The 24654-nt window shown below is 49.0% G+C and overlaps 1 protein-coding gene across 1 annotated transcript in view; it reads right to left on the bottom strand.

Moving 5' to 3' along the window:
• LOC138246473 (IgGFc-binding protein-like) overlaps positions 1 to 20923 on the bottom strand; it is a 292884-nt gene extending 271961 nt beyond the window's left edge. The window contains exon 1 of the mRNA XM_069201110.1: positions 20880 to 20923. The gene's annotated coding sequence lies outside the window, so the exon portion shown is untranslated. The remainder of the gene's footprint in view (positions 1 to 20879) is intronic.
• Between the last annotated feature and the right edge of the window lie 3731 nt (positions 20924 to 24654).

Raw genomic sequence — 24654 nt, 5'->3', positions numbered from 1 at the left:
AATCACCCATGAAACTGTTCCTCAACCTAATAAACCTTACAGTTAGTAGCAAACAAGGCACATTTCTTAACAGAGGAACATATGAATATATGTCAGATAACCTCACTGATTAATTAAGTGAATGTATTTGTTTATAACTGCAATTGGACAAAAGACAGTCAAGCAAAGTTTTGACTTCTCGTGACTTCAAGGCACAATATATCACTCAATATATCCTCCAACAACAGTCTTATTTCTATCACCTATGTCCATGGAGATACTTATACTTCTTTTTTTACCTTAACCAGGAGGCTTCCAGTAGTCTTTCTTCAAAGACTCCAGACCTATCCCAATCAATACTATCCTCTTTCAAGATGTCCACATCTTTATAGCCAGCCCCTCCACTGGAAGCTCAGCTCTAGAATCAAAGGCGATGGCCAGGCTCTCTCACAAGCAAGTTGCACTGATATGCTTCCGAACAGCCCACTCTCTTCTTCCAGTGCCAACTGACACACCAAAGAGGAAAGTCCCTATTTACATGTTTCTGCACATTGCCACAAAACATCTGTCCACTGACACACCATCTTTTCTGGTCAGTCTCTGCTGGGCACCATAAAATATGCAAAATGCCTTTAACCAGCGCTCTTCATGACTGCAGCGTTCCTCTTCAATCTTAGTCAGGCCGCATGGGCTCAAGAAGGTTCTTGCTTTTCACATGTCAAATGCCCTTCTAGCAACACAGGAAGAGCTTTCGTCTCTCTACAAAGCAGTGACTGGGCTTGTGAGGGATGTTTTAGCCCAGCACAGGAGATAGTTAGAATAAGCAATGTACAACCATCACAGTATGCTAACAACAGCTGGCACATAGGACCCTCTGAAGACATGGACTAGCCAGTGCTGCAGTCATCTTAAATGAGAAACCATGCTGTGCACTCATCGATTCTTCTCCTTACGACACCATCACCATTCAATGTTTTACTGCCTGAAGCTCTGGAATCATTTCAGTATTATTCTGACAGTGAAGGAGATGTCCTGCCTCTTTCCGCTGTCTCCACAGTGCTGAATGTGCTGTCCTTATATCACTTTCTCCATATCATTGTACTTAACCTCAACACCTCGCCATGTGTTTGTAACTTGGAGCTGTGCACAAGAGGCTGAAGGATGTTATCAAATCCAGGTGCAAATACAATTTATAGGGTCTGATCCTAATATTTTTGTGAATAGCTCTGCAGAACAACAAAGTGTTGATCCAAGGAGGTAAATCATAGGCCAATCAATCTTGCCTTTGTTGCAGACAAGCCCCAAGACTGCCTTGTTCAAAATCAGTGGGACTTGGCAAGTTGCACATCAGGAAATAGAACTGATAGTAAAGTAAGCCACCAATCAGGTGCTCCCTGATCTCTGCAGAGAACTAAGAGCTGTAGAGGCCTTGTTCCTAACCATAGCTTCATGACCACAATAGTTGGTACAGTATGTTAATAATTAGGTTTTCAGCCTTACTTCTGGCAAGGGGACTGGCAGCTCCATCCATCCAGTAATTAGTCCACCAATGTCCCCAATACAGGGCAAATTGTTGCAGTTCCTCCCCCCCCCCCCCACACCCGAAGAGGAACTAAAAAGCTGCCTATGTAAATGTGCATTGGGCTCTTCTCTGGATCAATTACCCCCTCATATTCTAATGCAATTAGTGGAAAGCATATTTAGAACTGTTTACTGTCTCGCGGGATTCTCCCTAGCGAACGTTATCCCTCTCCTGAAAAAGCCTCATGCTGATGCTGAAACCTTGTCAGATTTTAGACCCATCTCCCTGCTTCCGGGGGTCTCAAAACTGCTTGAGAATATTGTTAATACACAGTTATCATTCAATTGCGAAATAAAAGGGGAAAGACATTTCCTTGAAGATGTTTTTGTGATCAGACTCCCTTGTCAGTTGCAGAGCACGCGCAAGCCTGGAGCCTGTTTTTTTCTGGCGCAGGCAGTGGCGTAGCGTGGGGGGTGCAGGGGGAGCCGGCCGCACCGGGCGCAACATCTGGGGGGGGGGAAATCCACGGGTTAGGGGGCGCAAATTACTTACCTTGCCCCGGGTGCTGACAACCCACGCTACGCCACTGGGCGCAGGAACGCCTGCTTCTAAACTTGGACACTATGGGCAGTGTGATCCCCTACAGTAAGGTTCTGGGACCACAGAACCGTATCTACTTGCAATCAAAATAGAGGGATGCACGTCAAGCGATGTCTCTGAACAGTGCAACCACTTATCCCTTCTGTGTTTTTGGGTCAAGAGAATGTAGCAGCATAAAACATGGGGTCTCTGTGTAGCACCGATGTGTGATTGTTGAACTCTGACCAGGAAGCAATGAGGGCTCCGAATTGTCACCACATTCTGTTGGTTCAAAAAGTTCTAGAAAGAACTCTGGCAGACCACGCCCACTCACTCTAACCGCAACTGATGCATTAAGTCACTTTGTAGAGAGACGTCTGACAAGACCCTACTGAGAAATCGCTTTCCAACTGTTTCTCTTCTCGGACTCCTGTCCCCAATCTTTGATAAAGCTCTCATTGTGGCAGGATAGGCTGTCTCAGATATTCGGACCTTTCAGATTTCCAACTCCCTCTAGGCTTTTCAGTGTCCCTCACGCAAATACTCTTTTTTTTAAATCTCCACGACACGGAGCTGGGGTAAAGGTGTGCACTTAAAAAAGGCAGGGCCCAGGCTCTTAAAGGAAGGACGAATTTACCTGTCCTGGGGCTTGGAGCTGTAAATACCGAAGCCGTGGAACAGGTTCCACGCTCACCTCTGTTCCTCCATTTCTCCAGCTAACACACTGCTCACTGATTAGTTGCTAAGCAGGGAGAGACATCCACTACTGGAAACAGTGGAAACCAGGGGTGGAACTCCAAACCCCTTATTTTGCACAGTGCGGCACTTGCAGGATTTAGCGACTGCGAAAATACTAAATTAGCGGATTTTTCCACAGTACTAGAGAGGCGGAGGAGCATTGACCAATCGAATACCTGAAAAGCCCAAGTAGACACCAAACCTAATCATGCCTTTTCTCTAAGGGCCTGATTACGAGTGTAGGTGTTATTTAACACACCTGATAATTCACGATAGCACAGGGTACGTTATTTATCGGGTGCGGTAAATAACACCTATTGCCAGTTGTGTGAAATAACCTATTTTGATGTTTAACATACCAAAATCTGCATGATACTGTAAATACCGAATACCCCCGTTGCATTTCGTCAGGTTTGACCTGCCAAAATTTAACAAATGTGGAGTTATTTAAAGCATCCGATAATTATCAGATGCGGTAAATACCTTCAAGCTCCTAATTTCGATCCAAGCCTAACAAGCATTTGCAATTCAACGGGTCTCGCGTTTGCTTGTGTTAGAGCTGATAGCGTTGTAAACTCCTAACCCGACTTTTCACCTATCTGCAAAAATGCATTTATCTACATAACCCGAAAAAGTGCAATTAACTGTGTAAAGCGCTCGACTTCTGCCAAGCGAAATCGCGCTAGGAAAATAGAGAAAAAGTAGTCAACGAGCCGGACAGAAAACAGTGAGCCTTGCATGTTTTCTGTACTTGGTCGATGCGCTCGAAGAGGGCTAGCCACCGGAAAAGGCATGACGTATGCATGCCTTCGACTAATGAAAGCAAGCAGATTTTAATAGGCAAGCCCACGAACCAATGAAAAACACTGATGTGAGGTCGACAGGGCTCCGAGCCCTTTTCTAATACCTAAAGCGTCTTGCGAGCGATACGCATGTGCGAGCGCATGCAACGCAGGCTCGACCCTAAAAAGGGTGACTAATGGTAAAACATAGCCATTAATTAGCACTAGGGCGAGTATGTGTTGTGCTTACTATTTTTTGCTAGTTCCCGATACAGCGCTTCAAGACTAGGCACAGGGTGGCAGTGCGCTTCACAGAAATGTCATAGAATAAAGATTAACAGATAAACACAGGTCAAAAGGCAGTAACTGAATGTCACTAGATAAATGGTGATATATTCGTATGACCAGGGTCGGACTAGGAAAGGAAATAGGCCTGATAACCAAAATAAAAGTGCCCCTCATTTGTGACTTGTGCTAAAAATTGTCATATGTTTGTAAATTAGGGGGGGGGGTTGAACTTGTAAAGAGATAGCATAAGTGTTTGTATGGTTTGAAAAACTTCAGGGATTTCAGCCTGCTGCAGGCAATGTTTGTTTGAATTTGAGGAAAATCAACATTGAGCACCAGCTCAGCAGACTGTAAAACAAGCCACCAAACAGCAAAAAAATTGGCCCACAGAGTCCGTCGGACACTGCCTGGTTGCCCTATATGCAGAGCCACTAGGGGAGGGCCAAATTAAGCGGCAGGGCAAAGTAAATTATGTGGCAAGAAAAGGCAAGTTATGCAGCATAATGTGGCACATTTTGTAACAGTATTATTTATTATTTTGTCATTTTTACACTGGGTTTTGATTGCACCTCATTAGTACCAGTTTAATGCCCAAATACAGCAATAAGCAACAGAAAGGTGACCTGTAAACCTTTACTCTAGGCCATGGATACTCAAAGTACGGCCCGCGGGCCTCATGCGGCCCCTCTGACCTTAACATGCGGCCCCCTAGGCAAGAGGAGCACTGGACAGCTGTTTGTTCAACTCAGCACTTACAATAAAAATATTAAATAGACACACACTCATTTATTTAAACTTACTTATTGTTAAAGAAAGGAAGTGACTGGGGACTCCTGCACTTAACTTTAGAAACGCCTTCATTTTTAAAGACATCTTGCAGCATAAGTGTAAAACTATGTCAGTCACTTCAAAATTAAAAAAGTGTTATTAGTTAACATACAGAGCCTTTTCACCCTAGTACAATTTGTTATATCAGTACATTGAGATGTATTCATGTAAAAGTGATAGTTTTCAAACATTTATTCTTCCCCTTACCCTGAGAACATCCCCAATAGTAAACTCAAAGAGGGATGTCACTTGTTATGTGCACTTTATGGGTGGCCTGGGTTCCTATCATACATGAACAACATTATAGTTTATTAAATCAAACATAGAAGCAGGTTTTGTGCAGCACACACCATGAAATCATATATTTCGAGGTCTTATATGTGATAATGCAGAAAAAGGAGGGAAAGTGAAGTTAAACAATTGCTTAGAATCACACAATTTGGGAAAGTGGGGAAGCCAGGATAAATTCCAGGTTTTCTGGTTTCCCATTGTTCATTTTAGCCACAAGGTATATGTGTGTGTGTATATATATATATATACTTCTCCTACACCTTCCTTGCCACCAATTCCCCCAGGCACGCCAGAAAAACCGCCTCTGCACTGGCATCAATCCGGCCCCCGGGCACATCACAGACCAAACTTTTTGGCCCCTGGGAAAATGTTTGTGAGTACCCATGCTCTAGGCCTTCCATTTCGCAACAACGTGTCTCTGCATTTTGAGTAATTGTTTTGAGCTAAAAACGTGTTTTTGTTCAAATCTGCAGGTTCTGCAGCAGTTGATGTCTTCTGTGGCAAAATGCGGCAAACCTATAATTGTGAGTAAAAAGCCTCGACCGCACAATCGCACAATGCCAGTTTACAAGCCAGTGCCAAGCTGTTTGTGCCAAATTCGGGGACACCAGGTAGGTGAAAGCAGAGCAACCCCTAAACAATTATATGCCCGTATGCCAAATGTAGTATCTTACGATACTATGAAGTTTGTTTTTGCACATTTCCTCTGTGGTGCATTAGATCAAACTAACCAAATACAAGTAATTTGCATTTAGGGTTACCAAGAGCATGGGTAAATTCCTTTTTTTTTTTTTTTTTAAATAGTCCGATGTTTTATGCTCTTGTGTAGGTTCCCATCTGTGACAATGAGAACATTGCTTGGGTGAAATGTGTCTGCTTTAGCGTCTGACCAAGAAGGCGAACCGTCCATGTCTGAACTCTTCACATACTCGCCGGAATAGTCATTGTTTTCGGTTTTTGGCCGGTGGGAAAACCTGCTGAGAATCCAAGGCAGCCACATGGCAACTCCAGCTAATACAATTAAAAAAGTGTCCGCACTAAAGCTAATTCCCTGCTAATAGCCGTGACAAAACAGAGACATGAAACTCCCGCGCCTGATAAAAGAGGCGTACTTCACAGGCCGCCCTAGACAAATTGAGCATTTCAAAGCAGCCCGCCAGATACTTGTCTGTTTTTACATGTAAATGCAGACAGCCCATTGTCCAACAAGACGGCCCAGGCCGGGTGGCGGCACTGCCCGGCCCTCCCCATGTCACTCCCCAAGGGGGTAAAGATGGGCGTCACTCTGGGACCTCTGGTGTGAGCTCACAGCCTTGAAACTAACACCTAAGCAGACCAAACTAACACATTAGCTGCCCAACTGTAACGCTGCTAATGAGCCCCGGGGTGCCGGAAGTAGCTAGGGGAAGAGCTTTATCCAAGAACCTACCCTGAGCCTAACCTTTCCTGAGAATAAGCAGAAACATTTCCCACGCTGAATGTTTTCATCAATTAGAAGATTTTGTTAAGACTAAAAACCCCTCCAGACGGCCCAATACCGCAAAGATGCCACAGACAGTAGTTTGTTGGAAACATATTGGCTGCAGTTTATTGAGGGATTAAATACAGCATGTCAGCCCTTCTTTTATGAGGGTCATAAATCAATCATAGGTTTAGCTGTTAAGGGCAATAAATCATTATACCATTGATACATTTGTGTTATAATTGCTTTCCTTAACAACTTCCTCATTAGATGATAATTATCTTATGACATGCCGTTTGCTCTTTGTTTTCAATCATTCTCCCACGCTGTCCGTCCTTCTTTAGCTCGGAGGGTACTCATATTTTGGTTTTAGGCTTAGCTCGCTACCTTGCTTTGGTCCTTGTGTCCCGCTCTCCAGTGGACCCGGGCTGCGAGTGCCGTGTTACAGAGTACCTCCCCTGACTGCCTTACCCTGCCGTGAGGCATCCCAAGGTAAGTAGCCTTGCCACCCCGCGGCGCTGGGTGTGGCCTTTGTCGTTCTTTTATCCTTTCTTTCCGCCTTCTTCACGCTGTTTTCGTCCGACCACCCAGCCTGCGACGCTCTGGGTGCCTGCTGATCTGTTGGTGTGGGTGGGTGGGTGTTTCCCTCCTCTTGGCTGCCCGGTCACCTGTGTTGACCAAGGTGCCGGGCAGCCCTCTTTTAAGTGTCCTTGGCGAACCCCCGTGGGCCCCCCCCCTCGCCATTTGTTTTTAAAAGATGCGCTCCCCCAATTGGTTGGTCGCTCCTTGTTGCCCCCCCACTCCTTTCCGTTTCCGCCCGACGTTGCCCCTACGATGGGGCCGGAAGGAGAAGGGGGGGGGGGAAGGGGGGGAGGGGCGGCTTCGACCCCCTTTCCCCTTAGTTTTGCGCGCCATGTTTTGGCGCGATTATTATGCTCAGGGCCGCGGTTGGGTTTCCGCTCCGGCCCTCTGAGCTCCCGGTGGTCGCGGGCCTTCGCCCTAAACCCCTCCAGACGGCCCAATACCGCAAAGATGCCACAGACAGTAGTTTGTTGGAAACATATTGGCCGCAGTTTATTGAGGGATTAATTACAGCATGTCAGCCCTTCTTTTATGAGGGTCATAAATCAATTATAGGTTTAGCTGTTAAGGGCAATAAATCATTATACCATTGATACATTTGTGTTATAATTGCTTTCCTTAACAACTTCCTCATTAGATGATAATTATCTTATGACATGCCGTTTGCTCTTTGTTTTCAATCATTCTCCCACGCTGTCCGTCCTTCTTTAGCTCGGAGGGTACTCGTATTTTGGTTTTAGGCTTAGCTCGCTACCTTGCTTTGGTCCTTGTGTCCCGCTCTCCAGTGGACCCGGGCTGCGAGTGCCGTGTTACCGAGTACCTCCCCTGACTGCCTTACCCTGCCGTGAGGCATCCCAAGGTAAGTAGCCTTGCCACCCCGCGGCGCTGGGTGTGGCCTTTGTCGTTCTTTTATCCTTTCTTTCCGCCACGCCGCACTTTGGGTTACCGCTCAAGGGCGGCTCCCCCTTCGTTTGAGTTTAGCTGCAGCCGGCAAGCCTTAATGCGGCCCACAGGTTGTCCCAAAACACCTCTGTCCCCTGCGTGGATAGGTGTACCCCGTCTGCTGCAAAGTATTCTGGTCTTTGAAGGTTGATTAGCCCGTGCCTGACACTCTCCCAGCCGTTTTGGATGCAAAAAATGTTGACTGCAACATTTAGCTTCTTCCGTGATCTGTCCAGTGCCCCTGTTGATATGGCCCCCCTCCAATGTTGCCTGGGGATGATTTCTGACCAGATCAATGCGGTCCCCCCCATGCGTCTGGCCGCTGATGTGAGATTTGACCTTATGGCTTCCATCAGGATTTTCCTCCCCATCTGCGCCAGCTCGTTCCCCCCCAGGTGAATTACCAGTACATCGGGGGCTGGGGGCTGGGGGCTGGGAGGCCAGGAGCTCGTTGATTCTGTCCATGAAATGCTCCCACTTCATGCCTGGGAAACCGAACCATTTTATGTTTGTCCACCGTGGGCGTTGCCTGCTTGTGCTGGCCGAGGATTCCCACCATGATTTTGTTCTGTGAATGAAGGAATGACCGACCACCCACGCCGTTCTATATGTACCTGTGGGTGGAAGGGAAAATTGTGGGGTGACTGTAGGTGCTTTCAGGGGTAGGTACCCCTTGGCTTTTCCCTGGTGTATCTTTTGTAGGCGTTGGAGTGCCAACTCCCGATTGCCTTGATGCCTGGCTCAGACATGCCGTGTCGTGCTGCTGTGGTGGCCGCCCCTATCCTGAACGAGTGGGTGCTAAAGTCGCGGGTGTGGAGCCCCGCCTTGGCCACTGCCCTCCTGAGTATTGATTTGAATTGGAATAGGCTCAGGCACTCCCCGTTCTCGTGTGCTAGGAGTGCTCCATGTTTTTCGGGGGTGATCTGTAGTAGCTCCTGGGTGTTGCAGACTGGGCATGCTTCCTGATCATCTATGCATTTCAGCTCTATCTTTGCCCCTTTTCCCAGTTGGTCTGTTTTGGATTTCCTTAGTATGATTTGCATCTGCCTTTGGCCTATGTGTACGTCCTTTCTTTGAATTCCTGTTTTCTCGTGGCCTGCGCTTATCCTGAACGCCCCAAAGAAAGCTAGTGAGAAAGCTGTCTTAAAAAGGGTATGTTCGAACTTGTTGCGGCATATGGCCCCTAGGGTTCCTAACAATTGTTTCAGCGTCTTGTAATCTATGGGGTGCCTCTTGTCAGCTACTGGCCCTTCCATTCTGCGCCACCCTTTCATAGCCGTTTTTATGTAATGGGAGTTAGTGGGGTCCCTGCCTGTTGCCAGTTTACTGAAGTGTGCTACCGCTGTTAGATGGGCCTGGGCCCATGATTTTGTTTTCTTCTGCAAAAATGCCCATTGTATGAAGCGTTCGACCGCTTTTTGTGACTCTTCGTGGTGAAGCCAAGACTTTAAGCCTGTCTCTGCCAGCACCCTGGTTGCGTATACCGTGTAGCGCCTGCCTGTTTTAGGAGCCAGGGCGTGGGCTATTAACGCTGTTAAGTCCCCTCTACCAGCCCCCACAGGCTGCGTGGAAACGGGGTCATCTCCTTCTCTGCTTCCGGGGCCAATCTCCTGAATTTCCCCATCTGGAAACGAGAGAGGGCATCTGCTTTAGAGTTTGCGATACCTTGCACATGTCTAGCTCTTAATTCTAAATTGCCTTCCAGCTGCCTGAGTACCACATATCTTAATAGTCTTAGGATAGACGTGCATTGTGAAGACCCACTGTTGATGGCGTGTACTACTGCCTGGTTGTCTGACCATAATGTGAGCTTCATGTTTCTCAGTTGCTCCTGCCAGATTGCTAGTGCCACCGCAATGGGGAATAGCTCCATTAGTGTGATGTTTCTGTTCAGGCCCTGTGTTATCCAATCTTCTGGCCATTTCATGGCGCACCACTTGTTTTTTAATATTGCCCCGAAACCTATGCTGCCTGCTGCGTCCGTGTAAAGCTCGATTTGCCTGGTGGACACCCAGCCTTCCCTCCATATGAGGGTCCCGTTAAAATCTGCTAAAAATGCTTGCCATGTCTGCAGGTCCTGTTTGGCCCCAGCTGTCAATCGTACGTGGTGGTGTTTTTTCTCTAGCCCCCTAGTCAGCTGAGAGAGCCGTCTGGAAAATACTCTGCCTGCAGGGATCACTCTAGCAGCGAAGTTCAGTTTGCCTATGAGCTCTTGGAGCTCCCCCAGTGTGGCCTTCGGCTTTCCCAACAACCGTTTGATGGTACCTTGGAGGTCTGAGACTTTGTCCGCTGGTATGCTGGATGTGCCCACCTCTGAATCTAACTCAATCCCTAGGAATATTAGTTTTGTGGATGGGCCTGTGGTTTTGTCTTCCGCCAGAGGTACGCCCAGAGAGGCGGCTAAGGATTGAAATGCGTCTAGCAGCTCCTGGCATTCTGACCCGTTGGGCTGGCCTATGAAAAGAAAGTCATCCAGGTAGTGCAGCTTGCTGCCCTTTGGGTGTTGCTTGTGTAGTGCCCATTCCATGAAGGTGCTAAATTTCTCAAAGTATGCGCAAGATATCGAGCATCCCATGGGCAGGGCGTTGTCAAAGTATGTCTTGCCCTCGAAAGAGAACCCTAACAGATGATAGCTCTCGGGGTGTACTGGGAGCAGCCTGAAGGCTGCTTCGATGTCAGCTTTTGCCATTAACGCGCCCTGCCCTTTGGCGCGCAGTAAATCTACTGCATCGTCCACTGATGCGTATCCTACCGCGCAGTGCGCGGGGTCTATGCCATCGTTCACAGACTCACCCTCCGGGTAGGACAGGTGGTGGATGAGTCTGAATTTACCTGCCTCTTTTTTGGGGACCACTCCTAGGGGGGGGATAATTAGTTCTCGCGGGGTGGGGATGGGGAGCGGGCCCTCTACTCTCCCTAATTCTATCTCTTTTTAAATTTTTTCTTTTATGACTTCTGGGTACTCGCTTGCTGAGCGTAAGTTCTTTGGTTTCCTGTTAAGGGGTCTCAGGGTGGATGGTATCTTAAAGCCTTGTTCAAACCCCTCGCATATTAATTTTGCGTCTTGTTGGTTATTGTACTTATTGGCAAGTTGCCTTAACCTGACTGTGTTAATTGGGGATGCTGCCAATTCTACCTCTCCCCCTAGCCAGCCTATGTGTGAGGTGTGCTCATTTCTTTCTGTCTTTTTCCCGCTTGGTATTACTGTTGCCCCCACGTTTGCATTCTGAAGCGGGGTGACCCCCCCCACAGGTGGAGCATACGTGTCTGAATTTGCATGCTGCTCCCCACGAGCATTCATCTTTTTCAAATTTGTAGCAAATAGCGGTTGACGTTCTCCCCTTTGGGGCCCTTTCCATTGCGTGAATGGCTGTCTCTTCGGGTAGGGCTTGCCCTTTTCATGCCTGTTTTTCTGGAAGCTCCCGCGAAAGGGCTGCTCGCCTTTTTGGGTCCAGTTCCTAGCCTCCCTTGCTACCATCATTTTATGCATGTACCCTTCTACATCCTCCTCGTCCCACTCCATTTCAGGGTGGGCTTGCATCTTTAACCTGAAGCCTTTGTCATAATCTAACCAGGCTTCCCCTGAGAATTGCCTATGTGCTTCGTGGATTTTTGATTCGTAAAGCCAAAGGTCCTTCGCGCAATGTGGAAATTTCTCCACTATTATACATGCCATGATCCTAAAGGCATCCAGCCAGTTGTCAAAGTTCCTCTCCTTCCTAACTCGGTTGCGCTCTCTCCTGTCCTCTTCTTTCTTGTCTACTGTGGTTAAGTCTAACCCTTCCACCTGAATCTCAAGTAAAGTAAAAATATCTATGAATTCTCTGCGCCATATCCTCTCTTTCACCGCTAGCGAGATACGACTTGCTAGCCCAGGAGCCCTTGATACCATGTACGGTTTCCCTAGGGACCCTCTTTTGTAAGCCTCGGGAGACTGCCCCTCCGCTGTTGTGTGGCGCCGTCTGTGCGCTGATTTGTTTGGCCCTATGCCCCAAGCTTGCGTAGGCCTGGCTGGGGATCTGGGGTGGGCCGGTTCCTCCCCCCCACTGCCTGGTGATGCGCTTCTGTCAGGTGTAGTGACTGCCCTGGCTGTCTGGGATTTTTCCCCTTTTGACCCTCTGGGGGGTGAGCCTTTCCTTACTTCTGGGTCCCCAGGCTCGTTTTCAACTCCCCCCCCACCCTGCCTAACAAATAATAATGGTGCCATGGATTTCAGACATTCTTGCACAATTATGCTAATTTGCTCACCGTTAGATGTCTTCGCTTTCTTGCTTGGCACTGGGGTTGCAGTTTCCGCAGGTTCACCTGTCTCCTTCCTGTCCCCCTTTCTCGCTCCTCTGCTTGCGTTTCTTTGTCGCTTCTTTGGTTCAGGAGGTGTTATGCCGCTTCCTGCCGCCTTGGTTGCACTGCTGTCCTCGCGCACTTCACGCAGTTCCTCCTCGCCTGTACCTGCGCCCCTTATTTGTTTGAGGATCCAGTCTTTGCTGCGCGTTGTCGCCGCCTCTCTCGCCGCTTTGATGATCTCTTCTAGATCAAACTCTCCGTTGGTTTCCCCGGTCTCCATGCTGCTTTGCTTCCCGGGACTTTGCTGGCACTTGGCTTGTTTTTGCTCAGGGTCCTTCGCCAGCTGTTATGCTGCTTGGGTCCACCAGGGCTCCTTTGCAAATGGGCACGTGGATTTCTCTTTTTTGCGGTGCTCCCAGGGGCCCCTCCTTTCTGTTTTCGGTCCCTTCCGCTATTTCGGCGCTGCTTCCCCTTCGCGTGATTGCTCCTGCAACCCGCTTACTCCTGTGCCCTGTGCACTTGGTCGGCACACTGTGGGTGTGTCCACAGCCCGTGGCGGTGCCCGAGGTCGCGTCGCGCTGAAAAGCGCGGTCCCCCGGGGCGATGGTGCCCGGTCTTGCCCTCCAACGCGTAGGCAGTGTTTTTTGTGGCCGGGGTCGCGTCGCGCGCGATGCGCGGTCCCCCGAGCCAGAGAGTGTTTCCTTGCGCTGATGCGCTCGCAGGCACGCTGGGGGTGAGTTGCAGCCCCCGATTTGGCACCGGGTCGGGTCGCGCTGACCAGTGCGGTCCCCTCCTGTGCTGGTGCGTGGCTGTGCCCTCGTCGACAGGCAGTTAATTGAGCCTGGGGTCCGTCTTCCACTGCGTGTTGCTCGTATGCCCGTTGGGGCGGAGCGCCGTCCCACGTGCTTCCTCTAAAAATTCGACAGGCAGTTGTTTAAGCCTGGGGTCCGTTTGCCGCTGCGTGTTGCTTGTCGGCACGTTGGGGCGAAGCGCCGTCCCGCGTGCTTCCTGGGGTCGCGTCGCGCTTAACAGCGCGGTCCCCCAGAATGCTGGTGCCTGTGATGAGGGGCGTGGCCCCGTTTTCGGAGCCGGCTCGAGACGCATCCCACACGGCGACGCTGCTGCGGGGAGAAGACAGGGCCGCTCTCCCCTGCCCCGTATAACTCGCCTGGATGCCTCGCTCCCGCCCTCGATGCTGGCAGCACCCGGGGTACAGCCACCGCTCTCACTTGCCCCGGGTAGGTGGAATGGAAGCCCGTCGCCTCGTTCTTGTCCTTGGTGCAGGCAGCGCCCGGAGTCTCTTGGAGCAGCAGTCCAGGATGGAACGCCGAGCCGGAGGTAGGAATAAAGTTGGTGATCCCGACGGTTGCGTGTATTGGCTGCTCACGTCGTCGCTGTTTCCCTCCTCTTGGCTGCCCGGTCACCTGTGTTGACCAAGGTGCCGGGCAGCCCTCTTTTAAGTGTCCTTGGCGAACCCCCGTGGGCCCCTCCCCCCCTCGCCATTTGTTTTTAAAAGATGCGCTCCCCCAATTGGTTGGTCGCTCCTTGTTGCCCCCCACTCCTTTCCGTTTCCGCCCGACGTTGCCCCTACGATGGGGCCGGAAGGAGAAGGGGGGGGGGGGCGGCTTCGACCCCCTTTCCCCTTAGTTTTGCGCGCCATGTTTTGGTGCGATTATTATGCTCAGGGCCGCGGTTGGGTTTCCGCTCCGGCCCTCTGAGCTCCCGGTGGTCGCGGGCCTTCGCCCTGGATGGGCGCTTGCGTTAGCTGAATACTGGGTGAGAGTCAAAAATAAAACTATTATTGGCATAAAATTGTCTTCTGAAAGGCCATTGTGATAAACAATGTTATGTCTGTTTGTGGCGTTAGCAACATGGCGTTAACGGAGCTGGCATCTGTGAGCTCGAGGAAAAGCACAAATAAAGACGTAAATTAAACAACACGAAATCGGTTTGTACAGTGGCCAAGTGGTAAATGGTAACCATGTTTGGTAGTAATCAATTACATAGTGAAACTGCAACGTAAAGTACGTCATTCCATGTCTAGAAGAGGATATGTCCAACTCAATCGGAGGAAGGAAAAAAACAAACCTAGCGCTTGGTGACCTAGACTTTTTGGTAACATAGTTTACAATTTTCTTTTACAAGTCCCAGACCCTAAGAAGTACCAGAATGTAACGGAGTGGGAGAGGGTTGCTTGCACTGTAAACGAAACCCGGGGTGAGGTCCTTGTTCCAATACCTTCATCATCCAGTCCATATTTCTCGTTGCATTATGGGACTCGTAGTCCTGTTTTATCCCCTTTTAACTGCAGGGCTTCAAACAACGAATAAAAGGGAGACGCCTAGGTGAGCTATTCACACCCCAACGAGAGCTCTGACAGAGGTGGGTGCCCGAAACGTATTTAACTGGAAGTAATGAGTAACTTACATCTAAACAAAGGTTTACAGTCTATTCGAGAGTAAGAAACCGCGCTCGTAAACTACAACCTTCAGAATGGAAAGCAAAGACATTATGAGCTACTCAAGCATGAAACTTGAGTGCTCTAAATACCCATGGGGTCTTTGGATCTTGTAACAAGACTAACATCTAGAGCGGAAATCAGGCATGAGTATGGTTTACAAAGCAGGTGGCACGTAACTACTCTGTGCCCCCACTGGCTTTTGCTGCCCATTCAGTCAGTCTGACTTTTCAAGCAAACTGCGCCTTGCATTCTGGGATGCGTAGTTTCGGCGTTCTCTGGTTGAGATACCACGCTTTGGAGCCCAGTGACTCGCAGCCTCTCTGTCAAAATTTCCAGGTTCGAGCCTCGTCCATATATAGTCACTTTTTACTTGTGTCCTTCGCGGAGTCGGTGGTCAGCCCTGCCCCTTCACGATTCATTAATCTGCACTCAGTCCGGCCGGGCCTCGCCAGCTCCATTTACCTTCACTTTGTTTTGCTTTGGGATTCTCTGAGTGATTACGGGGCCCGCAGACAATAGTACCGGAGCGGGAACAAAATGAGAGTACAAGGTTTATTTATTTTTGGGAGCCTGGGTTCAGATTGCAAGAGACATCACACTCCACCCCCTGATTAAAGCCTCCTGACTTTGTCTCCATTGTTGTCCCATAAACAAAAGGTGAGCGCGGCCGACCATCCATGTGAAAGGTTCCGGCGTCAACGTACTGGTGGTGGAAGAATAGGGTCGCGTTACCACACCCAACATGACTGTAAAATGCAGACTGCAACAAAAGTGGTTAACTCAAGGGAGAAGATGCAGCCGCCCATTGAGGGGAGGTGGGGGAGGGTGCGTAGTACCCCATTTATATTCCGAAAGGAAAACTGCTAGTACCAGAATGCAAGATTTTCGTTTTTAATCCGAGATGTGATTCCTCACTAGATCATAACATCTTGCCTATATGGGTTACTAGCACGTTTTCGTAGTGTTGTTAACAGTGCCTGATTTATGTGTCGAAGTAAGTGGTACACATTTTATCCACCTGTGAGTGATTATAGGCAGGGCCACTGGAATTATACTGCAGGGGCGGGGCAAATTACGTGGCAAGGTTGAGTAAATTATGTGGCAAGAAAGGCAAATTATGTGGCGCAATGCAGCATATTTTTTGATAGTACGAGCTCATTATTTTGTCATTTTTTTACACTTGTTAACACTGTCTAGGCATTGGGTGCACCTCATTGGTACCAGTTGAACACACAAATATTCCTGAAAGCAACACAAATGTGACTAGGCAACCTTTGGAAAGGGTCTTGCACTGCGCGACAACATAAATCGCTGCGTTTTTAGCAGCTTTTGAAGCATTTGAGCTTGAAACATTGTTTTTGTTAAAATCTGTAGATTATGCAGCAAATGATGGATTATGTGGCAAATCTATATTCATGCGAAAAACGTTGCAACGGGACAATCGCATAATTCCTATTGCTCTGATTATAGGCCAAGACACTGCTGTTGGAATTTGAACCTGTATCCAGCAGATTTTACACAGGGCTAGGCAGCGAGTGCTTAACACAATGCATCACTTTATTACCATATAACAGAGGTGTGGGTTCCAGGAGTGCAGGTTTAACAATCTGTAGTGTTATTACTTCAAAGGACAAACAATTGCTGCTCGCAACATGTCAGCAGATGGGGTTCGGAGATATAGGCTAGCGTCATTAATTGGTGTGCTTATGGTTCTCTAACGAGATCAATCATATCTCAAGAAATACTATTACAAAAAGTACACATTTAATGAAAACAAAATTTAAAGGAACAACATAGTTACAACCCCAAACCTCAAAACCATTGAACTTGGTTTAGTTCCATTTCAGACTGTATTCCTAATCTTAGACATGATATCACAAATGACGTCCTTGATGGCATAACTGATGACATCACTAATAACACTTACCAAGAGTATCATCAATGCTTTTATAAAACTCATCTTAAATACATAAATTAGGCAAAGGACTTTGTAAATGGGCACTTATGTATGGATTGTGCAACACAGTCTGTGGTCATGACATTCACACTGTAGGTGCCAGCACTTAGCCTGCAGTGGACTCTGTTGCCAGAAGACAGGCCCAAATGAGTAATGAGACAAGACAGCGGTCTAGGAAGACATTTAGATGTTTCTTGAGAAGGCTAGCTTGTGGGGGAATGCACCAGAACTACAGGTGATTACGCTCTTTTCTGACATTTGGCTCAATAGTGTTCGATAGAAGGAGGCCAAGATCGGAGAGGGAGAAACTCATTTTTTCTTCCAGAATTCACATATTTTTCACAACAATTGCATGAATTATGCAAATGTACTATGCTGATTGGTTGCATGGCAGTTCTGTGTGGGGCCATGTCATATGCACAAAAGTCATACGATATACTGATCGGATACTGGTGTGAAGAGAAATGTCTTCTGGCCACGACAGACTTCAGTTTTACATTGTTTGCAAGACATTGGCCCTCATTCCGACCCTGGCGGTTTCAAACCGCCAGGGCCGGGGACCACGGAAGCACCGCCAACAGGCTGGCGGTGCTTCCAGGGCCATTCTGACCGCGGCCTCCCGCCAGCCTGTTCCTGGCAGTAAAACCCGCCAGGAACAGGATGGCGGGAACGGGTGTCGTGGGGCCCCTGGGGCCCCTGCACTGCCCATGCCACTGGCATGGGCAGTGCAGGGGCCCCCTAACAGGGCCCCTCAATGATTTTCACTGTCTGCAATGCAGACAGTGAAAATCGCGATGGGTGCTACTGCACCCGTCGCACCCCTGCAACTCCGCCGGCTCCATTCGGAGCCGGCTTCCTCGTTGCAGGGGCTTTCCCGCTGGGCCGGTGGGCGCTCCTTTGGCGGGCGCCCGCCGGCCCAGCGGGAAAGCCAGAATGGCCGCCGCGGTCTTTTGACCGCGGAGCGGTCATTCGGCAGTGACCGCATGGCAGGCAGCGACCGCCGCCCGCCGCGGTCAGAATGACCGTCATTGTCTCTATAAACCAGTGTCTTGCAGGTGAACATTACATAACAAGCATTTACAATGCATCGGGTCTCGCGTTTGGTCATGTTAGAGCTGATCGCGTTGTAAACTCCTAACCCGACTTTTCACCTATCGGGCAAAAGTGCATTTATGTACATAACCCGAAAAAGTGAAATCAAGTAGGTAAAGCACTCGACTTCTGCCAAGCGAGATCGGGCTCGTAAATTAGAGAAAAAAAAGTCCACGAGCCCGATGGAAAACAGCGAGCCTCGCATGTTTTCTGTACTTAGTCGCTGCGCTCGAGGAGGGCTAGCCACCGGAAAAGGCATGCCATATGCGTGCCTTCGACTAATGAAAGCAAGCAGATTTTAGTAGGGAAGCCCACGAACCAATAAAAAACACTGTGAAGTTGACAGGGCTCCGAGCCCTTTTATAAATACAAAAGAGTCTCCCTGTGAAACGCATGCGCAAGCGCATGCAACGCAGGCTCGACCCTAAAAAGGGGGTAACACTTTTAATCAGGCCCAAACTCGTAATTTCGACCCATGCGTAAACGGAGGTTTACACCTGAGTGGCAGTAACCGACCCACTCGTAATCAGGCCCTAAAAGTCTTTGTCCTAAGTGTGTGAATACAGTGAGAAAGACAATATTTTCAGTGTATGGAGATAAAGTATTTTCGGTTTGGAGGTAAAAATATAAGTCCTACTGAGTACTCACTGACCATAAATCCTCGAGCCCTTAGAAAACAGGTTTGTGCTTTGGAAAAGGGGCAACGTGGTCTAGCATAAGACATGGAGGGGCAGACACTGAGGTATAATGCACATTGCCACGGGCACCCTAGAAACTGTAAACTACAGAGCACACAGCCTTAGGACAAGTCTGGCGCACATGGGCAGGCAGGGCGAGGATTCTCTCTCTCTCTACTCGTGAGCACAGCCCTTAGCATCAAGTGGTACATCCCTAACCATGGGCACCTAAGCTCACCTACTCCAGTGGTACATCCCTAACCATGGGCACCTAAGCTCACCTACTCCAGTGGTACATCCCTAACCCTGGGCACCTAAGCTCACCTATTCCAGTGGTACATTCCTAACCATGCACACCTAAGCTCACTGGGCACCTAAGCTCACCTACTCCAGTGGTACATCCCTAGCAATGGGCACCTAAGCTCACCTACTCCAGTGGTACATCCCTAACCATGGGCACCTAAGCTCACTGGGCACCTAAGCTCAGCTACTCCAGTGGTACATCCCTAACCATGGGCACCTAAGCTCACCTACTCCAGTGGTACATTCTTAACCATGCGCACCTAAGCTCACTGGGCACCTAAGCTCACCTATTCCAGTGGTACATCCCTAACCATGGGCACCTAAGCTCACTGTGCACCTAAGCTCAGCTACTCCAGTGGTACATCCCTAACCATGGGCACTTAAGCTCAGCTACTCCAGTGGTAGATCCCTAACCATGCGCACCTAAGCTCACCTACTCCAGTGGTACATCCCTAACCATGGGCACCTAAGCTCACCTACTCCAGTGGTACATTCCTAACCATGGGCACCTAAGCTCACCTACTCCAGTTGTACATCCCTAACCATTGGCACCTAAGATCACCTACTCCAGTGGAACATCCCTAACCATGGGCACCTAAGCTCACCTACTCCAGTGGTACATAAGACCCCAAAGCCCTTCACTTCGCCCTGTTTCCTCGGCTTTCGGTGCACCCCCTCACTTCTCCCGGTGCCCAGGAGCGGCTCACTTCATAATTTGTGTGTACACGAAAACTCACAGACTACCCTTTCACACAGAGGGAGAAGACTGTGCAAAGGGCACACGCTAGGAAGCCAAAAGACTGACTTGTGGCCACTCTCATGTGACGTCAAGTCCTTTGCTGGTTTAGACGGCGGCAGACCTGTGGACCTCAGTACAGTGAAGTAGCCGAGGACCTTGAAAGAGCAAGATTTATATCATGAAGAGATAAGGAAAATACCAAATTAAAAAAAAAAGTGTCTATACAATAGTGAGAAAAATAAGAATCATAATGGGCTGTGCAGTATACAGGATAAAGGACCACCCACCATACCTTATAAGGATACTGCAAGTCGTTGAGAAGTTCAGCGACCATAGAGAGCCACGAGGCGGGATAGGAAGAAGGCGGGAAGCCGTATCCCCTAATGTGGTCACAGAAATCGTCGGGGACTTAACGCAATTTCATTCTTTGCAATGCATTGTTCCACCATCAAGTTTTATCCAACCCTATTCTAAATCCGCGGTCGTTTACTGTTTTTAACCAAGGAGGTTTATATTTACAGGTATGTAAAATATGTGGTGTGAAAAAAGTAATTAAAAAACAAAAACAACTATATGCGGATTTCAGTTTGTTTCTAGTACATATTTTGAGAAGCCTTTCCTTGCAAGTAACTTTTTCAAAACCAGCTGTGGATGAAACGCAGACTTTCAGATGGATTCCTGTTTTGCTGTAATATTGCACACAACATCACGAACTGCCTCTTAAACATGGGATTTCAAGTGTAATTAATACCCAGTGACACACATTTACAGTGTGTGGTGTCAAAAGCACCTCGCTGCAAATTAGCACCATCTAAGCGGTTTCTGCAATCTGTCTAGTGTGCCTAGCGTATTTTATGTACATCACTTCGAAGCTACAAGCGCGCGGCACTGAGTGGCTTGAACTGACTGACTTGAAAAACACTGAAAATTAAAACGCCTTCAGATGAGTTCAACAAAATAGACCACCAACTTTTTATCGCACTTAGGTTATTTTAAACTGCGCTTAATTTTTTAGAAAGAATGGGAAATTAAACAAGATACATAGTGATTTCATGAATATCATGATTTTGTTAACGTGTGGAAGCTAGCGTTATAAGCAGCCTCTTTGTGACGCTTGCTTTATCGACATCGGAAGGATTACAGGCTGAGCAGCCCTGTCGATATATTGAACCTGAGCCTTACAGGGTATAAACAGGGCTCTGGGTCAGGCAGTTTGCTATTAGCACATTTTACCGTGTTGATTATGACATTTTCTCATTTCTTTAATGCGCTTTCCCTGATTTATATGTTGGATTACAGCTCAACGCCTCGCTGCGCTTAAAGACAACCTAACAGGGCATTCAGAAAATCGAGGAAAGATGAAAGTGACTCACCTGCAGGCGACCTCGGCTGTCAGAGGCGCTACCTGCGCTCAGCCTTATAAAGTGCGATGGCAGAGCTCGCGCGCACTGACCAATGAGCGGCCGCTCCGGGGACAGGTGGCGCGTCACCCGCATTCCTCACATGAATTTACCTGGAAAGAATGATGGCGCGCTAGGTTCTCCAGTTCCCACACCCAAAGCCCGAGAGCGCGCGTCCTGAGGGCAGTGCTTTAAGTGGGCTGGATCCTTTTGAGTCTGAGACTGGTAATCATTTAAAATGGACACTGAAACGGGGCCCTTTCGGACCCTATATTCATGTCCTTTACGTTACTGGCAAAAACGATTTGTGTACAATGAATGTGAAAAAAAAGATCAAGGTAATTCATGTTAGCGATACATTTCCTGTTTATTTTTCACATGTTTATTGTGTGCTCGCGGATTCTAGCAAGTTGTGTTTCTGTATTTTTTCGTGTAGTTACTCAAGGCACAAGTCCTAAAACAAGCATTTGCAATGCAATGGGTCTCGCATTTGCTCGAGTTAGAGCTTATAGCTTTGTAAACTCCTGAAAGGACTTTTCTTGCCACATAAACTGAAAGTGAAAAGTAAAACAGTTTCACATAAGGGAGCCCACGGCCACCATGGGCGTGAAGGAGACACACAAAAGGAAGCGGAAGTTCCCTCACAGTGAAACCTATAGGCTAAAGTGCAATTATCCATGTAATTGGCAAAAGTGCAATTATCCATGTAACAGGGTGGATGTCATGCAACGCGATTGACTACTGCCCAGCGAGATTGAGCTGCGCAGGAAATAAAAAGTAGTCCAGAAGCCATGCAGAAAACACGGAGCCTCGTAGGTTTTCAGTAGTTGGCTGGTGCGCTCGAGGAGGGCTAAACATCAGGAAAGGCATGACGTATGCATGGCTTTTACTAAGGAAATCAAGCGGATTTTAAAAGGCAAGCCCACAAACCAACCAAACTGATGGGTGTGGTTAAAAGCCCACAAAGAGATTACAACAGGGGCCAGAGTGCTTGTGCGCTCAACTCTAAAAAGAGTGAGGGGGGCTCAATTAACAATAGCCTCACAAGCCCTGTGGGGGGGAGGTGTTCTCAGGGTCCTCTCAGCAGAGTACCCTGGCCTTAGAGCTCCAAGTGAGTTTAGAAACCACTGGGAGGACTAATTAAGTTAGGCTTACTGCAAGTGACATCATGACGTGTGACATTATTGTGCGTGGCATCGCAGGAAGTGACACCTGCTAAAGAACTAAATCGAAAAAATGGGCTTTTAAATATAAGTACTCACACAATCCATACAACTGACATTCTTTCAGGGCTCTTTTATAAAGAGATTGAACTAAGTCAAAAGCTTGCTTCCCCAAATTGTATTTTCTCTTAAATGCTTGTGAAGTGATTACAAGCTGTGTGCCTTTGTATGCCCTCCACTGCTCCAGCATCCAGGTGTGAGGCTGCAGATAGCTCCCAAACAGGATTGTGCTTGTGAAAAAGATGACCTGATGGCCTTTTAAACAGCCCTTTATCTAGGGCCCAGCTGGAGGGGAAAATATAAAAGCCCCGACCTCTTTCACGTTGTTGCCCAGTGGAAAGCAATCAACAAAGCAGGCCCTGCTTAATGTGGCCCAGTGTTGGAAAATTACGCCAGGAAAAGTTCAGCTTACTTCACTGGGGCCAACTACTTATCAGGGAGGGTGAGGGGGGGACAGCGCCCCCCCCCCCCCCTGTGAAAATAGTGGGTAGACTCTACTGACTTGTACCCTGTTTTTACTCCTATTTAGTGCATTACTTTGAACTGAGTTGCCTCACGGACACAATTTCGAGCTCTGGAGTTGAGGCTGAAGGGAGTGCAAGTTTTCAGAGTGCCTGTTACAGGAACAGGAAACTGTGAGCTTTAAAAAAAAATTGGGGGATACATTTCCAAATTGACTTCTAAGGAGTCAGAGGCATTTTTAGGTGGACAACAGCTAAAATAAAGTCGTTTTTCGCTACAAATGTCAGGAGTTTGTTGGCATGTATGTTGTTAGCATTTGCCTAAGAAACCCCTAGGGATTCCTCCTGCAGTGTACTGCGAGGGGCCCCAACCACCTGCCATTTTAATGCACCTCACCCTTGCAACCTACCCAAAAGCTATCAACAGGGTTTTCAGTGCGACAAATAGCTTCCAGGAGATCAATGGGTTGTGCAGTCAGGAAGACATTAGGGCATGGGTACTCACAAACTTTTTCTCGGGGGCCAAAATTGCAGTATGGTTTGCGGCCGAGGGCCGCACTGAAGTGACAGCGGGGGGCGGGGCTTAGAGGGGGCGGGGCTTAGAGGGGGAACAACCACCCCACCCCCTTTTTCAAAACAATGCCCCTACCCCAGTAACACACACAGCGCGCACACATACAGTGCCATCTGCTCTCACCCCTACCCCAGTAACACACACACACAGCGCACACACACAGCGCCATCTGCTCTCACCCCTACCCCAGTAACACACACAGCGCGCACACACACAGCGCCATCTGCTCTCACCCCTACCCCAGTAACACACACAGCGCGCGCACATACAGCGCCATCTGCTCTCACCCCTACCCCAGTAACACACACAGCGCGCACACACACAGCGCCATCTGCTCTCACCCCACCCCAGTAACACACACAGCGCGCACACACACAGCGCCATCTGCTCTCACGCCTACCCCAGTAACACACACACACAGCGCACACACACAGCGCCATCTGCTCTCACCCCTACCCCAGTAACACACACAGCGCGCACACACACAGCGCCATCTGCTCTCACCCCACCCCAGTAACACACACAGCGCGCACACACACAGCGCCATCTGCTCTCACGCCTACCCCAGTAACACACACAGCGCCATCTGCACACAGCGCCATCTGCTCTCACCCCTACCCCAGTAACACACACACACAGCGCACACACACAGCGCCATCTGCTCTCACCCCTACCCCAGTAACACACACAGCGCGCACACACACAGCGCCATCTGCTCTCACCCCTACCCCAGTAACACACACAGCGCGCACACATACAGCGCCATCTGCTCTCACCCCTACCCCAGTAACACACACAGCGCGCACACACACAGCGCCATCTGCTCTCACCCCACCCCAGTAACACACACAGCGCGCACACACACAGCGCCATCTGCTCTCACGCCTACCCCAGTAACACACACAGCGCCATCTGCACACAGCGCCATCTGCTCTCACCCCTACCCCAGTAACACACACACACAGCGCACACACACAGCGCCATCTGCTCTCACCCCTACCCCAGTAACACACACAGCGCGCACACACACAGCGCCATCTGCTCTCACGCCTACCCCAGTAACACACACAGCGCCATCTGCACACAGCGCCATCTGCTCTCACCCCTACCCCAGTAACACACACACACAGCGCACACACACAGCGCCATCTGCTCTCACGCCTACCCCAGTAACACACACACACAGCGCACACACACAGCGCCATCTGCTCTCACGCCTACCCCAGTAACACACACAGCGCGCACACACACAGCGCCATCTGCTCTCACCCCACCCCAGTAACACACACAGCGCGCACACACACAGCACCATCTGCTCTCACGCCTACCCCAGTAACACACACAGCGCCATCTGCTCTCACCCCTACCCCAGTAACACACACACACAGCGCACACACACAGCGCCATCTGCTCTCACGCCTACCCCAGTAACACACACACACAGCGCACACACACAGCGCCATCTGCTCTCACGCCTACCCCAGTAACAC

This window comes from Pleurodeles waltl, chromosome 7 (genome assembly GCF_031143425.1).
Source record: "Pleurodeles waltl isolate 20211129_DDA chromosome 7, aPleWal1.hap1.20221129, whole genome shotgun sequence".
Lineage (NCBI taxonomy): Eukaryota > Metazoa > Chordata > Amphibia > Caudata > Salamandridae > Pleurodeles > Pleurodeles waltl.
This window is presented reverse-complemented; position numbering and strand designations above follow the sequence as displayed.